General features: G+C 53.4%; 1 long non-coding RNA gene across 1 annotated transcript; it reads left to right on the top strand.

Annotated features, from left to right (window-relative positions):
- The first annotated feature begins 10417 nt into the window (after positions 1–10417).
- On the top strand, positions 10418–15906 carry LOC106723327. Its single transcript, XR_003092378.1, has 4 exons — positions 10418–10480; positions 10802–10993; positions 14743–14832; positions 15756–15906. It is a non-coding gene; the product is annotated as an uncharacterized LOC106723327 (long non-coding RNA).
- The last annotated feature ends 653 nt before the right edge of the window (positions 15907–16559 follow it).

Genomic DNA, 16559 nt, shown 5'->3' with positions numbered 1-16559 from the left:
TTGTTTACTTACACCGAGATGGCAGTGGTGTAGGCTGGAAAGCTTGATTAGGTTGCAGTTACAGACAAACAACACAGACGGTCTCGTGGAGGTTGCTAGGCTCCACGGTGCAGAGCTCCGGATGCTCTGGGTGAACGAGCCCGGAAACTGCTCAAGCCTTTTATATGGCTAACAGGCCAATCGCTAGCCGCCATGTGTGAATAATTTAGCACTAGCCAATCACGGGGAACAAATCTGCATACCGGTGGCGGGAACTCTTTTGCACCGTGCATTCCTCTTGCAACGTGAGCAATGCACCCTGCAAAAGAAGCTGCAGAAAAGGCGGGAAACTGGTCCCTGCACCGGGGTTTCCTCTGCAACAGGAAACACTCCCGTGCAATGCTCTGCAACTTGACGGGGATAATTCTGGTGCCAAAGCGCACACACACACAATCATGCCTTTTGGGTCATGACATATCTCAAACCGGTTTCAGCCATTTTGAAACTGGTTTATGTGCACTGAATGTCTGTTGTTACAGGTTTAAAGCAGTTTCTGATCACTAAACCAGTTTATGTGTAACTTCTGTCCCTAGCCTTTGAGTCTTATTTATATGGGGAAGTCAAAGAAAAACTGGTCATTATATGCTAAATGGCAAAGTGTTAGCTCTCGTTCTTGTACAACCCCAGAGTCTTGTAACAACAAAAAGGAGTTAGTGTGAACTTTCCAACCACAACTTCTCTGTAGTGCCCGGGGAATGAAGACAAAATACCAATGACAGAGCTCTGTAAGCACATGAAAGTCATTTGAACTCTCACCCTGAGTCACTCAGGGTTTGCATTATGAAGCACCAAGGTCAGAGGAAGCCATAGAGCCGTAACTGTGATGGTGGGATCAGGGGTGGATCCGGGGAGGCCGCACTGGTGCACTTGCATCCCTCATTGATTGGGGGTTACCACTTTTTCAAAACGGAAAGGCAGGACATATGCCCACCTCTCCCCGTCCGTCCTCCCACTGAAAGCATGACACCCCAGGCGCCTCTGCACATTTACCTGCGCTGCTACATCTCCCTTTCCCCCTACCCCCCACCCCAGCCTGTCCCTCCTCCCCAATGCCTCCATTTCCATTTTCACTGACTGGCTTCCTTGCCTCCAGGCCCAGCCTCTGGCTTCTTTACTATTCCTTCCATCCAGGACCAACTGCAGGTACTTACTCAGCCTGACAAAGGGGTTTTCAACCCAAAAGCTGGCATCCTGGGCAGCTAAGCTGAGCTCACCAGGAGCCTCACCACTGCACTACAACCAGCAAGCATCAGGCCTGTCAAAGATGTGACAGGTCTGGGTGTTCCTAGCCAGGACTTTGTGCATGCTTGTGTTAGCTGAAGGTTATGGCACCTCCTTCCTGCCTTTCACCAGGGCATCGCTGGTCCTGGCATTTACGGGGCTGCCACGCTGCCAGCAGTCCCACCAGGCCTCCCTACCCTAGCAGGGTGCAGTTTTAGTGGTCACACCCAGGACCTGGGGCCTCTTCCTTCCCCACAGCCCCAGTCCCATACCTCCAAGTTCATCCTGGCAGGGGAATGAGCTCAGCAGGGACATGTTCTTCCCCTGCTGGCTGGTGATGCAGTTAGTCCCCCCTCCAGCTGAGAGCGGGGCATTACATGGCTTTTCAAAAACCTCCAAAAAGGAAACTAGTGCAGACAGAGTGAGGCGGGTGGCACTCAGTCCGTCTGCAGGTGGAGCTTTGGGAATCCCAGCAGTGGGAGTTTCACCTTTAGGAACACCAGCTGCTCCACCAAAGCAGGATCCAAGCAGGTGCGGTGGGGTGTGACAACATCCCCAGCGATGCCGAACACCCGTTTGCCTGGAGCACTGGTTGGTAGACAGAACAGGTGTTGCCGGGCAACTGTGGCCAGATCCTGACACATCTGGCTGCAGTTTGCCCAGTAGGCCAAGGGGTTGCAGTCCAGTGGCTCCGCATCCTCAGCGAGATAGGTAGCCACCAAAGCCTTGGTGCCGTGGCAGACAAGTAGGGGGTACTCCTGAGCTGAGCCACCCACCTCACTGCACCTGACCACCTTCCAGGCTCCAAGTGCCTCCCTGGGGGCACCTCACATTTGGCTGACGCCCTTCCTGGAGCACACCTGCTAGCCTGGGGGTAGAGCTGCCACCACCCAGGGATGGGCTTGAATCTGGCTCTGCACCCCCTGGGAAACACAGGTCTAGTAGCCCTCAAGGGCACTTGACTCACTTCAAGCACTTGGGGGTGCTTCCCTCATTCAGAAGCACAAGTAGTGGTCTCCCTTAGTCAGCCAAACCAAGGCGACCCCAAGGCATAATCTAGACCCACTCCCAATAAGTCTCCCATGCTAGGTACAAAGGAGAACTGTATTGGTTACAAGGAGTAGAGTTGGAATAGGGTGCAGAGTTGAGTAGTATCAGAGAAATCCCATAGAGCAAACAGGGTGGCTGGGTAGCCTTTGATCACGCATCTGAGTTACTGCAAGCTATATATCTAGTTAGATCTCAGGTAGCTTACTCATGTGTATCATCCAGAGGCTGTTGGAGATTCCCTCTGGTGGCAGGCAGTTCCTTGATCATGAGTTTGCGAGAGAGAGCAAGTTTCAGATGGTCCATCTCTTCTCTCTCTCTGAGTCTTCCTCATGGCTGCTGCCCCCTCCTCCTGGGCAGTCCTTAACTTATATATCCCTTATGACCTCATTTACCTGGTCCAATGGAGGCTAGCACCTGTTGGCTGTCAGACAACCAATTTGAAATGCATCACTAGTTGCTGGGCAGACTGGCAGTCTCTAGCCCACCAGGGTGCCCAAGCCCCTCACCCAGGTATGGGATACTAGTCACGTACGCAGAGGGAGCAGGGTGGGGTGGTTAGCCACCAAAGCCTCAGTGCTACCTGCCTGAGGCTGGGGTCTGGTGCATCTAGACCCCAACATTGAAGCCATGCCTATGGCCCACATTGGCAGTGGCTGGCATGGAGGAGACTGGCTGGTGCTGGTGCTTGGAGTGCTGGCATGGGAAAGTGGATCCCCCTCTTCCACATCCCCTCGCCTCTACACTTTGGACTCCCTGACTTTGTTGGCCAGCACCTGCATCCATGATCGAGGGTTTTGGTGCTAGCAGTGCACATGCTCCCCTTCAACCTCGGGTTGCACATGCCCACCATCATGTGGACCGTACTGGACCACACAGGATCCAGACATCTCCTGATGCCCTCCTTTAGCCACCTTAACAGTGCCTGCACATCTGGTGACAGTGGTCTGCCCCAGCCAGGAACATCGACCCCCTGGAACTTCTCCATTTGGTTCTCCAGTTCCCTCACTAGGGGGATCACCTGGCTGAGGAGGGCATTGCCAGAGCTAAGGGTCTCGGTGGTCTCGAGGAAGGGCTTGAGGACCACCAAGATCTGGGAGATGATACCCCACTCAACTCTGTTCAGGGGGCCACTGATCCCGATCTCCCCAAGCAAGACCATCTCATGGATGGCCTTCTGTTGCTCCACCAACCTTTCAAACATCAGGTATGTGGAGTTCCACCGAGTCTCCACATCCTGCATGATTTTGTGCTGCAGGATGCTCAGCTCTGCCTGTTTTTCCCACAGCATCTTTTCCCGCTTGATGCTGCGGTGGAAGTAGACCGCCACCTTCCTGCATTTCAAAATCACTTGGCTTGTAGCAGCAGTGGTGGCGGCATTGTCACCGGCACCCCTGTCCAAGGCATAATTTCATAGTTTCATAGTTGGTCGGGTCAGAAGGGACCTGAGCAGATCATGAAGTCTGACCCCCTGCCATGGCAGGAAAGAGCACTGGGGTCAAATGACCCCAGCAAGGTGTTCATCTAGCCTCCTCTTAAAGACCCCCAGGGTAGGAGCGAGCACCACTTCCCTTGGAAGTTGGTTCCAGATCCTAGCTGCCCTGACTGTGAAGTAGTGACTCCTGATGTCTAGTCTGAATCTACTCTCAGTGAACTTATGGCCGTTATTCCTAGTTACTCCTGGTAGTGCTCGGGGGAACAGGGTCTCTCCCATTCCCCGCCGGTCCCCCCTGGTGAGTTCATAAGATGGCCACCAGATCCCCTCTCAGCCTTCTCTTGTGGAGGCTGAACAGGTTCAGGTCCCGTAGCCTCTCCTCATAGGGCCTGCCCTGTTTCCCTTGACCATGTGAGTGGCCTCCCCTGGACCCTCTCCATGCTGGCCACATCCCTCCAGAAGTGCAGTGCCCAGAACTGGACGTAGTACTCCAACTGAGGCCTAACCAATGTCACATAAAGGGGGAGGATCACCTCTCTGGACCTGCTCGTGATGCATCTGTGGATGCATGACAAGGTACAGTTAGCTTTATTGACTGTATCCTCATATGGGCAGCCCATGTTCATCTTGGAATCAATAATGACTCCAAGATCCTTTTCTGCCTCTGCGCTGATGAGAAGGGAGTTCCCTAGCCTGTAGGTCTGCTGCTGATGCTTCCTCCCCAGGTGCAGCACCTTGCACTTGTCAGTGTTGAATCCCATCCTGTTCTCATCCGCCCACCCCTGTAACCTGTCCAGATCTAGTTGTATCCTGTCCCTTCCTTCTAATATGCCCACTTCTCCCCACATCTTAGTGTCATCCGTGAATTTGAACAGGGTGCTTTTCACCCCCTCGTCCAAGTCACTGATGAAGATGTTGCACAGTGCAGACCCAAGGACCGAGCCCTGGGGGACCCACTGCCCACATCCCTCCACATTGAAAATGACCCGTCCACCACCACTCTCTGGGTGCACCCTCCAGCCAATGTGACCCATCTAACCGTGTAGGCATCGACACCACAGTTGCCTAATTTCTTAATGAGAACGGGATGAGAGACAGTGTTGAAGGCCTTCCAAAAGTCCAGAAAGACTACGTCCACCACGACACCTGCATCCAAAGATTTTGTGACCTGGTCGTAGAAGGCCACCAGGTTGGTCTGACAGGACCTGCCTCTAATGAACCCATGTTGGTTGCCCCTAAGCATAATGTCCTCTGCTGGTTCCTCACAGGTGTGTTCTTGGATAATTTTCTCAAAGAGCTTCCCCAAGACAGCGGTAAGACTAACGGGCCTATAGTTTCCTTGGTCCTCCTTCCTTCCTTTTTTGAAAATGGGAACCACATTGGCTGTTTTCCAATCCTTCTGCACCTTGCCAGAGCACCACGGGTGCTCATAAAGCCATGCCAGGGGTCCCACAATGGCCTCTGCCAATTCCCTCAGCACCCCTGGGTGGAGATCATCTGGACCTGCTGATTTGAACTTGTCCAGTCCCACCAGAAGTTCCCTGACTAGGTCCTCTGTGACCCTGGGCCCGGCTGTGACTCTTCTGAGTTCATCCGGGATCCCAGTGTGGGGGATGTCCGAGTCCCTGCTCAGAAATATGGAGGCAAAAAAATTGTTAAAGAGGTCATCTTTATTGTCTGGTGCAACAACCAGATTTCCAAGCGTGTCCTGCAGGGGCCCCACGTTATCCTGTGCCTTCTTTTTGCTCCCTATGTATTTAAACAAGGATTTCTTGTCATCTTTGATCCAGGTTGCTAGTCCTAGTTCTGTCTCCGCCTTAGCCTTCCTAACAGCCCCCCTACAATCTCGAGCAACGGAGGTATAATCCCCCTTGGTGATGGCCCCTCTCTTCTATTGGGTGTACGCCTCCTTTTTAGCTTTCAGACATTCCTGAATGCCTTTGGTGAGCCAGGCGGGCTTTTGAGCACTCCTGCCCCCTTAGATTCATTTGGGACTGTCACCCCTTGTGTTCGGAGGATCGTCTCCTTAAGGAACGACCACTCATCTTGGGCACCCAACTCCCCATCTTGGGACCTCAGTGCCTCCCGACTAATCTCTTTAGCTCTTTGAAATCAGCTCTCCTGAAGTCAAGCGCTCCTGCCTTCCTACAGGCCTTTGACACCCTGTGCTGGATGGTGAATTCCTGTAGGCGATGATCACTATCGCCCAGGTGGTTGAGAATCTGCAGTCCATTCACCAGGTCATCGCCCGTGGCCAGGACCAGGTCCAGCAAGGCATTCCCCCTGGTGGGACTGTGCACCTCCTGGGTTAGGTGGAGGTCCTGTATCTCAGCTAGGAACCTACGTCAGCGGTCAGACCTGGCTGACTGCTCTTCCCAGCAGATGTCCAGATAGTTTAGGTCACCCGTGATGGCCGAATCCCTTGACGTAACTGCCTCCATGAGCTGACCTGAGAATTCCTGGTCCAGCTCTTCCCCCTGGTTGGGTGGTCTGTAGGAGACCCCCACCGTTAAGTCCCTTCCCCCCAACCCCCCTGTATTCTGACCCAGAGCCCTTCAGTCTGCCCCTCCTTTGACCCAGGGCTGTTTGCTAAGGATGTGTATTGCTCTTGGATGTAGAGCCCCACATCCCCGCCTTTCCTCCCTCTTCTGTCACTCCTGTACACCCTATAGCCCTTGATGTTTACCACCCAGTCATGGGTTGAATCCCACCACGTTTCTGTGAGCCCCACTATGTCCAGGTTTGTGTTAGCTAGCAGGAGGACAAGTTCCTCCTGCTTGTTCCCCATACTACGAGTATTAGTGTAGAGGCATTTAAGGCCTGCTGTGGGTGTATGCACCACTCCCCCCCTGCTCCCAGGACTATCTGGACCCCTGTCACTTACCTGGGTACTTCTTGTGCTCATCACCTGTCTTGGCTGGGAAGTGTTGTCATTTCCCCTGTGGCACCATCCCCCAGCTAAGCTGGTTTAAAGTATGCCGTGCAAGATCAGCCAACCTAGAAGAAAAGACACGCTTGCCTTTAGGGGAGAGGTGTAGCCCATCTCTTTGGAGCATGCCCCCGTGTGAAAATGTGGGTCGTTATCAAGGAACCCGAGGCCTGCCTGGTAGCACCAACTCTGAAGCCACCGGTTGACCTCACCGATGCTGGCGTCGTGGTGGCGCCCACGTCTGCTTACCAGGAGAATAGAGGAGAATACCACCTGCGCCCCCGCCTCCTTGAGCTTGGCTCTCAGGGCCTTGTAGTCCTTCATGATGCGGTCTGGGCTGCTCCCCACCACGTCATTTGTTCCCACATGAATTAGGACCATGGGGTGCTGGTCTGAGGGTTGAATGAGTTTCAGGATCATGCCTGTAACATGCTGAATCCGAGCCTCAGGCAGGCAGCAGACCTCACATGCCATGGGGTCGGATCGGCAGATGGGACCCTCCGTTCCCCTCAGGATGGAGTCTCCGATGACAAGGACCCGGCGTTTCTTTCTCATGGTGCTCCGTCCCTGTTCAGACTGTGCCGTGTGTAGAGTGGCACCGTCCCCCCCGCGGGCATCTCCTCTGACCTTCTCCTCTAAGGCTGCCAAGGCCTTGAATCTGTTCCCCAGTTGTACCTGGGGAGCCACCTCCACGCTAGCCCGAGCAGCCCTGGTTCCATTGCTCAGCTGTGCGTCTCTCACGGGAGGTCTGTCTGTTGGAAGACTGATCAGGCAGAGAATGGAAATATGTGCAAATTTCATCCTCCGCAGCCCTGATCCCTCGTGGCCTGCTCACCTCGGCCTGGAACTCCCTCCCCTGCTCCTCCAGGACCCCAAGTTGGGTACAAGAGGGACAGTCAAGGGAGTCTCCGGACCCCTCTCCCCCCCACGGCCTCCGGGTCCCCGCCAGGCAGCCCCCACAGACTGGGAGGAGGGGCCGCCAGCACCACCATGGGCTCCGTCTGGGTGGAGACCTCAGAGGAGAGCAGGGTAGGTGGCACCACTGGGGCAGGGTCCCTAGTGGCCGCCCTCCTGGTCCTGGCCACCAGGTCGCGGTCCCTAGCAGCTGCTCCCCATGTTCTTACCAGGTTTGTGGAGCTGTGAGTCTTCCTCTCTCTCTTGCTGCAGACTCCTTCCTGGCTAATGCTGCGTGCCTGCCTTGTGCAAACACCAGCACAAATGCCAGCATGCCCTTACAGAGCACACCTGTTTGTGCGCACTGCTCACATGGTGCTTGGGACTGCGGCTCCCTGCTGGCTCAGTTAAAAGGGAGCCACCAGTTCCCTCTGCCCCACTTACCTTAGGGGGATCAGCTGCTGCTGCCCCCACCGCTGCCTCTGCTGCCTCCGCTGCTACACTGCCAGTCAGGTAAGGGGGCACACGTGTGTGTGGAGATGCACGTGTGTCCAGCTCCCTCCTCTCCACTCCTAGCCCCAACTGAGGCCCCATCCCTCACTATGAGGTGCAGCCTGTGTGCCACTCAGCAGATGCCAACAAAGGTGGCATCATGGACAGCCTTCACCATATTGGCCCCATTGTTGGTGACCATGAACCCGCGGGCGAGCTCATCCTGCCCAGCAAGCCACCCCTGCAACATGTGGTTCATGGCTCCCACGATATCCCTTGCAGTGTGGGACTCATCCAGCACTGCGGCTTGCAGTAGAGCCCACTGACAGCTTGACTGATTGCACCAGTGAGGGAGAGGTAGGTGTGATTGCCACCCTGGCTGCTCCAGATGTCGGAGGTGAAGTGCAAAGCTACCTGTGGCCCTGCTTTGCCCAGCTCCTCCTTCAAGTACTTCCTGAATGCCTAATAAAGGGAGGGCACCAGTGCCCTGCTAAATGAGTGTGTGCGGGCACTTTGTAAAATGGGGCCAGAAGTGCTATGAACCGCCTGAACCCTGGCTGCTCAACCAGAAGGGAGAAGGGTTGGCTATCCAGAGCAAGCATCTCCCCAGTGCTCTGGGTGATCTCGCTCGCCTTGGGAACGCGCCCCCCTTTCTGTCCACCTTTCCCCCACTGGTCCAGGGTGGCCTGCCTCTGCTGTGGAGCAAGTGGGGGACTTCCCCTTTGGCACGCTCACACTGGTGCCAGGCTGAGCAACAGGAAGAAGGGCAAGGGGGTGCTGCCTCCTCAGATGCAGCAGCATGGCCGTGGTGGAGAAGTGTCTCACATCCTTGCCACGGCTCATGTGCCTTCGGCAGTGCTGGCAGAAGGCAAACCTGGGACCATCTGCCGCCTCAAAGTGATCCTGCACTACACTATTCCCCCGCTTCTGGGTTGAGGGCGAGGATCCTGCCTTTTCCCCCTTCTCGGCAGGCTGAGGCTCAACAGCAGGAGGAGCTGCCTCAGCTGAGCCACGTGCCTCCACAACCTCAGCTTCCTCCGAGGTGCTGCTTTCCGGAGGGGACCTGGGTCTAGGGGAAACGTGAGGGGTGTGGAGCACAAACTCTGATTCCCCCTCAGTCCTCAGAATTGCTTGAGCCAGCGCGCTCAGCATCCCTGGTTCCAGCTCCAGCTCCTCCTCTGGCAGTGGCAGGCTCACGCTGGGAGATGACGTTGGGGTGGAGGAGACAGTGATTCCACTGCTGGTGCCCACTTCTGGACTGAGCAGAGGTGGTGCAGGTGCAGACGCTGCTCCCACCTCCTGGCTTGCACCAGCAGCACAAATGTCACGGCTGCTCGGGAAGAGAATGTGTCTGTGTTTGGGACGGGGGTGAGGGGCAAGCAGCTCTAGCTCTCCCCGTACCCCCTCTCCCTCCCCTGCCAGAAGACCTGGCACCTGCCTTTCCAGCACGCTTCATATTAATCTTTCCTGTGCTGCAAAAGGGGTGTGTGTGTGTCACTTCTTTTGTGTTGTGTGTTTTATTCCCTCTGTATTGCGTGCGAGCACTGGACTCTTCTTTGATTGTTTGCTTCAGTAACAAGAAGTGTTAAGAGCTATGTAAAAATTGTGTCCTGTCTGTCTGTCTGTCTGGACAAGCTGCCGGTGGTTTCGTCCCACTCCTTGCCCCAGACCCCATGCAGTGCCTGGCTGGGCAGCACTCACAGCCGCTACACCAATCCTTCCTTCACTGTGGGGGCCTTGATCTGCCCCTCCCTATGCCCCTCCCCTCCATAGGCAGTTGCTATCCACTCCGCTATCCCGCAGGGAGCTGCCTGACTGTATTCCCGGGCACGTGCACGTGTGTTGCAAGCATGTGCACGTGGCCCCCCTGCATTCTGGGCAGCCCCTTGCAGGCTGGGACGCTGCCTGCCTGCAAGGGGAAACCCGCGGTTTCCTGATCCCCGCACGACACTGCAAACCTGGGACAAATTCTGCCCTGGAGTCATGCAGCCCAGGATTGGGACTTGATGTTCCTATTTCCCAACTGTCCTGCCCAATGAGGGACAGATGGTCACTCCCCCGGTCGAGTCCTGCTCCATCCAAAGCTCAAAACCAAACTTTTCCATCAGGCAGCCGGGAGGGAGCCAATTCACATCGTGGCTCATTATAACCTATCTGCTCCCTTCAGCTGGGCAGGCTGGGCTTTTATCTACCCCGGAGGCCCCGCCCCTGGAGTCTGCCGGACCTGCAAAGTGCAGTCTTCAACCAGGTCCAGGGGCTCCTCGCTCCCCACTCTCTGAGCGTGGGTAGGGCAAGCCCCGCCCAGCTGTTACCCGATTGGTGGAAGTGTCCTTCTGCAAGCTGGGCGTGCCACCAGCTGAAAACAATAACAGCCCAGGACCCGACTGGGCCCGTAGCCAGCGCCAGCGCGGACCTGGCTCCTGGTGAGTCACCCTTTACCGTGGGGAGCAGGGTCCGCAGGGTGCCTGGGTAGGACCTGCCCCTGGCCAACCCTCCCTGCTCCTGGCCTGCCCTGGTTTTCAGCCCCAGAGCAAGGGGTGAGGCAGGGGATCGGACCCAGGGGGAGCGGGGCAGCCCCAGGCCACGTTGCTGCCCATCGGTGCATGGGGAGGAGCTGCCTGGGTGCTAATGATGAAGGTGACTAAGGACGAGGCAGTCTCCGCTGCTTTGTCTTTTGTTGCCTTCTTTTCCTCTGCAGTCTCCAGCTGCAGCTGCCTCGGATTTTATCTCGTTTGCCTTTTCAGCCCTGCTGTGGTTTGTGCGGTCTTGGGGCTAGTGCTAACAGCACCAGTTCCTCTTGGCTGCCTGGAGACTGAAACCGTTCTCGGAGACAAACTGTAAACAGGAACGGGGGCGGTGGCTGCTGGATTGAAACTGCGGTGATCTTTGTTGCTCTCGGGGCCCTGCACCATGTCCAGATCAAAGCTGGATCGAAGGTAGCTAAAGAGCTGGGGGGCTCTTTTTGCAGATGGACAGACATTTTTCCAGTGTGATCATTCTTTGGCACCCGTAGTGAGTGCAAACTTATTGCGCAGTTCACCGATAGTGAGTCCACATTTATTGCACAGTTCACCAGTGAATTGCGAGATAATGGCTTGGCACTTGTGGGCAGACGAAATGTTTTGCGTGAAATGCATGATATAGGTAAGGTTGAGCAGGGACCCGAGTCAGCGATTCCCAGTGTCAGTGTTAGCAGTGGCTGTGTGCAAACAGGAGTCCTAAGACAAACCCGGAAACGTGAAGCCGAAATCCAGTCCTGGTCTTTCTGAGCTCTTTGCAAAAGTGAAACTGCTCTGTTATTTTTCAGTAGTCGAAAATGACCAAAATTAAGACGTGGCATTTTCTGTGCGGGGGCACATGAGTCTGTCCGGGGGTGACTGGAGTCTCAGATAGGTTGAGACCCGCTTCTCTGAGCCAGGGCAGCAATTCTGCAAACACAAGCGCTCCTCGTTCTGCTGGCATGCCAAGTACAAGTGCCTCTCCTTATTGTTGGCGGGGGGTTCATCTGCTCCCGTTGTTCTGTCATCGTGTCCGTGATCCAGCACTACAGCGTTACAGTGATGTACGGCCAGCCTCTCCCCTCCCCTCCTTGCCTTACCTGTCTGAATGTTACCCTGGTCTTTTCAATATTCATCTTCGCGTCCTGATTCGGAAAGCTGTCGCGTGACGGTGCCGTACAGCATTAGAGATGTACTAGTCCCGTCAGGTCTAGGTGGTGCTCCAGCACTTACCATTGACACCAGCAAGGAAAATAATAGTGCTGTGAATCAACAGTGCAATAACTGAACCTGGTTGTAAGGAAGGGAAGGCGGGCTCAGATGAGCTCCCTGATACAAGAACTCAACTGCTGCTCTAGTACAGAAAGAGGAAATGTGCTCTTGGCCTGGGGGTTTCCTGGCAGGCAGGAAAGACCACAAGACACTGTGCGCTTGGGCCGTGTCTCTTCAGTCCTACTTCCCCCTCTCTCAGCATTGCTCCCTGTAGCAAGCGAAAGGCACACGAGCCAGCCCCCTGCTTCTATGTGCAGTCTGTGCAAACTCAGAGCTGAAATGACCAGCCAGAGGAGCCAGGGAAGGTGGCTGTTAAGCAAAATGATCCAGCTGAAGAAGTAATTTACTTTCTGCATTTTTTTTCATTGTTAGTATTAATTATTAGTCATTAATAGGACTGCTACTTTTTCATTTGCTTCCTTTAGTCTGTCAGGCCTCATACAGCCATGAAAGGCAGCATTCCTGGTCTCAGCAGTCGTAAACCAAGCACATTTTGGTGATATTTATAACATCAGGAGCTGAAAAGGCCACTGGACAAAACAGTAATTTTTAAGTTGATGGTGCCTCCCTAAGGTTAAAAGCACAAGCTTATCCCTAATGCTTCTTGCTAGGCAGCTCTAGTACATACACGGCTATGTGCTGAGGTGGATGCGGTCTAGCACCAGGTGGGAATGGCACTGCATTTGACTGCCCCGTGTTGGCATCATTCATTTAATTTTCCTCCATGGCTGTCCAAGGGCAGAAAACAGACCAGGACCCTGCCCTGGGACTGTGGGAGACCTCAGGGCAGATGCTTGTCCATTAAATTGTCTTCTGAGTCCCAGCCAGTGCGGTTGAGTCCCGTGGGGCTGCCTTCCCCAAATGCTATCCAGTGTCCTTGTCTATCAGCTTTGCTCCTAACATCACTTGTGTCCAGTCGGTGTCCTCTGCAATTAAGGCTCTGGGGCAATGGGGGGTGTTTTGGCCCTGTTTGCTCATCATGTCTGAGCCATTGAGAGGGACCCGGGCTTTCCCTCATTGAGAATTGTTCAACAGTGGAGGCCACTCTTGGTTTCCGTTACTGGGTCCATTATCGGTGCAGGTTGGTGATGCTTTACTTTGGTACAGCGAGTCCCCAGGACATGTTGAAGCAGCAGTAGTTGCTCAGACTCGAGTAACTTCTCTTGCTGATGACAGGCTTGCCAATTGTCCTCCACTCGGTCTTTGCAAAGAGGGGAAAGTTGCCTGAGAAGTACTTGCCATCCTTGTTCCTGAACTTGTGCATGAAGCCACTTCCATCTACTCCTTTAAATCCTTCCCTGAGACCTTCTCCAGTGCATACCAACATTTTCAAATCTGAAATGAGCTGGCTGGAGATGACCAGGTGGAGGGACAGCTGGGATAACCGTATATTGCTGATTGAATAGTATTTACCGTCAGGACGGATTTTACCCCATAGTCATATTGGTACCAGGCTGTGGGGTTGGTGCTTTCCTCTCTAGCGGGAAGCACCAGGGATCTCTTGCATGTGTATTGACATTTCCTAGAAACAGGACGTTGGCTGCCGTGTTCCCCCTGGGCAGGCTAGGATGTGATGTCTGTGGTGTGTCAGGGTTGGCGGTAGTCTTGTGCAGAGTTTACATTATGGATTTGGATAGGATGGTTTGGACAGGGCTGATCCTGCCGCAGGCAGGGGGCTGGACTGGATGTGACCCCTGGAGCTCCCCTCCAGCCCTACTTCTCCATGACTTTATTAATACAGTGTTTACATTAAGACAAAACAAGTGAATGCCTGGTACTGTGAAGTGATTCAGAGCCACCGCATGCACATTGTGACTTATGCGATCATATGACTTCGATATTCTAGGTTTAATCTCAGCCCTTCTGTGCTTCCCTCAGACTTGGTGGTTGCATGTGACCCCACACTGTAAAATCATGGGAGCAGGGCAGCGTCCTTCGGTGTGTCCATGCAGTGCCCAGCAAAACAGCCCCCTGGGCTTGCACGGTCGACGGCTTGCTGTCACTGTGTCTGTGCTGTGCCGGGGAGCACCGTGACGAAACATGCCCCATCCCCCCTGTGCAGACCCGCTCCTGGGCATGAGGCAGCATTGCTGCCCAAAAGTGACCCTGCGGAGAGCTCAAAGCATGCCCCAGACAACCTGGGGGCACCTCTTGGCACCTATCCAGGGCCTCTTTACGTCTTCATTTTGGGGAGCTGGCAATCACGGAGCAGAAGTCAGGGGGTCGGGTTGTTTCCTGGAGGCGTTTGTGGGCCTATGAGGCAGGACAGACATGCTCTGATCGTGTCACGTGCCCAGTGCACGTGTGGTTTGCTTCCCAGCCAAAAGGCCCAAGGAGAGAGGATGGATGGTTCAGTCGGAGCAGTGCCAGCCTGGTCCTTAGGACACCTGATTTCAGTTCCCTGCTTCACCGCAGGTTCCCTGCAGGACCCTGGGCAAGCCACTCGGGCCTGGGTTTTTGAGTGTGGTGAGGGCTCCTGGAGATGGTACTTAAGTGGATTAAGTGCTGATGGTGCTTAAGTGGATTAGGCATCATTAGATGCCTATTTGCATCCTTGGTGCCTTTGTAGCTTCAAACACCTGTCCTCATTCCCCCACTTTCCCATCTGTAACATGGGGATCGTAGCCCTTGCCCTACCCGTCAGGGGGCTTGTGGGGATAAGTCTGTTGACCGTGAGCTCCAGAGTAATGATGGCCAGATACACATCTAGGATACAGAGGAAAGAGTTGGAAGTAATGTCATCTTCTCCGGGAGGGGCGTGCCTGCCTTTTGTCACCGGGGTCCTTGATCCTCAGATGCCGTTCTGTGAGGACTCTCACGTGGATGGCCAGGTTTGATAAGGATTGCAAAGTGCTAGATACGCAAGGAGGGAAATCCCCAACCCTCACAAGCTTCCCCCTTCTTTTTATACGCAGTGTGGAATGAGACTTCAAGAAAAAACATGGCCACCCTGGCAAACCTTCTGTATGTTGGATGGGTGACCGCTGCCATCATCGTCCGGGCAGGTAAGCTGATTTACCTACTTCCTAACGGGCGGTGCATGCCTCTTCTCTGTGCTACTTGCATATCTGTTGGTTAGCATGAATATTTCTTAGTTTCCTATCTGTGGTGAAGCATCTTGGGATTGTTAGGTTAAAATAGCTATTTCTAAAATATCTATATCACTTTTCTATTATGATAGAAAATCTGGGGTGACTGAAGCACTATTAATCGTAGTGGAAATGTAGGGCTAAAAGCCGCCTTAGCAAAATGCTTAGCATAAGCAACCCCATTTTATGCCTTGGTATAACTAATGCCACTAAGTAAGAGCAAAGCCAGCAGGTCACGATTCAGGGGACCTTTTTATAACTCATCATGTCAGAAAAAAGTTACAAGTGGTTTAGCAGTCCAGAACAGCAGGATATAGATAGCAGCCTGACATGAAAAACAACCACTATGAGAGATGATTGGTGGATATTTATGACACAGCTGTAAAACTATAAAAGAAGTACATAACACCTTGGGGGAAAAAAACCTTAAAGTTGGGGAAAGCAACACACAGGAAAAGAAACAAATAATTGAACCTCGATATGGTGACAGATGCCTGGCCAGCTGAACCTCCTTTATCCATGAGAAGGCTCACGTAAGAATACTTCTGTTGACTTGCTTAGAAGTTAGATGTTGTCTTTAAAGCCTTGCTTAAATATTGGTATGCTTTGTTCAATAAATTAAGATTTGAGACTGGACTAGTCTCACCGATCACTTCACTAGCATTCACCCTACCTCTTAACGAAATGTAGCACAACAGAAAAGGGATGGACAATGTGAGCAACGGGCCAGATTCTGTTTTGCCTGTTAAACACATAATTGGAGGTATGTGTGTATCTGTTTAACTCTGAAAACCAGTTAATACAAAAGATGCTGATTTGTTTGTGACTCCATCTTAAAGGACAGATGACAGTGTGGTACAAAAATATAATCGGCGGCAATCCATGGATTTGAGGGTGAGCTCTACCATGGCTCATCGATGGATCTGGAGCTGACTTGAGATCACAGCTCTTGAGCCACAGATCCATCCACAGAAGTTGCAGGCCTTTCCGCAGGGGTGAGTAGGCCATAGGCCAGGATTTCTCTCCTTTTCCTTCCTGCGCTTTCTCTTTTCTGCTTCAAAGGCAAGACACATTACCATGAAGCAGGCTGCCACTTGCTTGATGTTGCAGCACCATTGGAGATGGTCAGCAGCCAGCTTCTCACAGCTCTTGATGTCAGCATCCATGATCTTGAGGTATGTCTTCAATATTTTTGTCGTGTTTCCTCTGGCTGCTGCAAGAGCTCAGGCTGCAACTAAGCTGGGAGTCGAGAGTCAGGCATCCACATGCAATGACCAGTCCAGTGACATTGGGATGTTGGGGATCACTGACTCAATGCTGGTTACATTGCCTTTCGTAAGGATGTTGGTGATTGTGCAGCAATCTCCCCAATGAATGGAGGATTTTTTTGAGAAATCATTGGTGGTGCAGACTCCTGAAATGACAGTGGTACGCCCACATTTCACATCTGTAGAGAAGAGTGGGAATGATGACTGTGTTGTAGATCTGGATCTTGATGTCTTTCTGAAGACTGTGATCAATGAAAACACACCAAAGCAATTTCCCAAAGGAGGAGTTTGCATACAAGATCCTCATTAATGTTGACTCTCTGTGAGAGGTGGCTACTGAGGTAAGGGAAGTGCTCAACTACCTCCAGGGTCTCT

This window comes from Alligator sinensis, unplaced genomic scaffold (genome assembly GCF_000455745.1).
Source record: "Alligator sinensis unplaced genomic scaffold, ASM45574v1 scaffold1794_1, whole genome shotgun sequence".
Taxonomy (NCBI): domain Eukaryota; kingdom Metazoa; phylum Chordata; order Crocodylia; family Alligatoridae; genus Alligator; species Alligator sinensis.
Note: the sequence above shows the minus strand (reverse complement) of the source record. Positions and strands in the feature narration are given on the sequence as shown.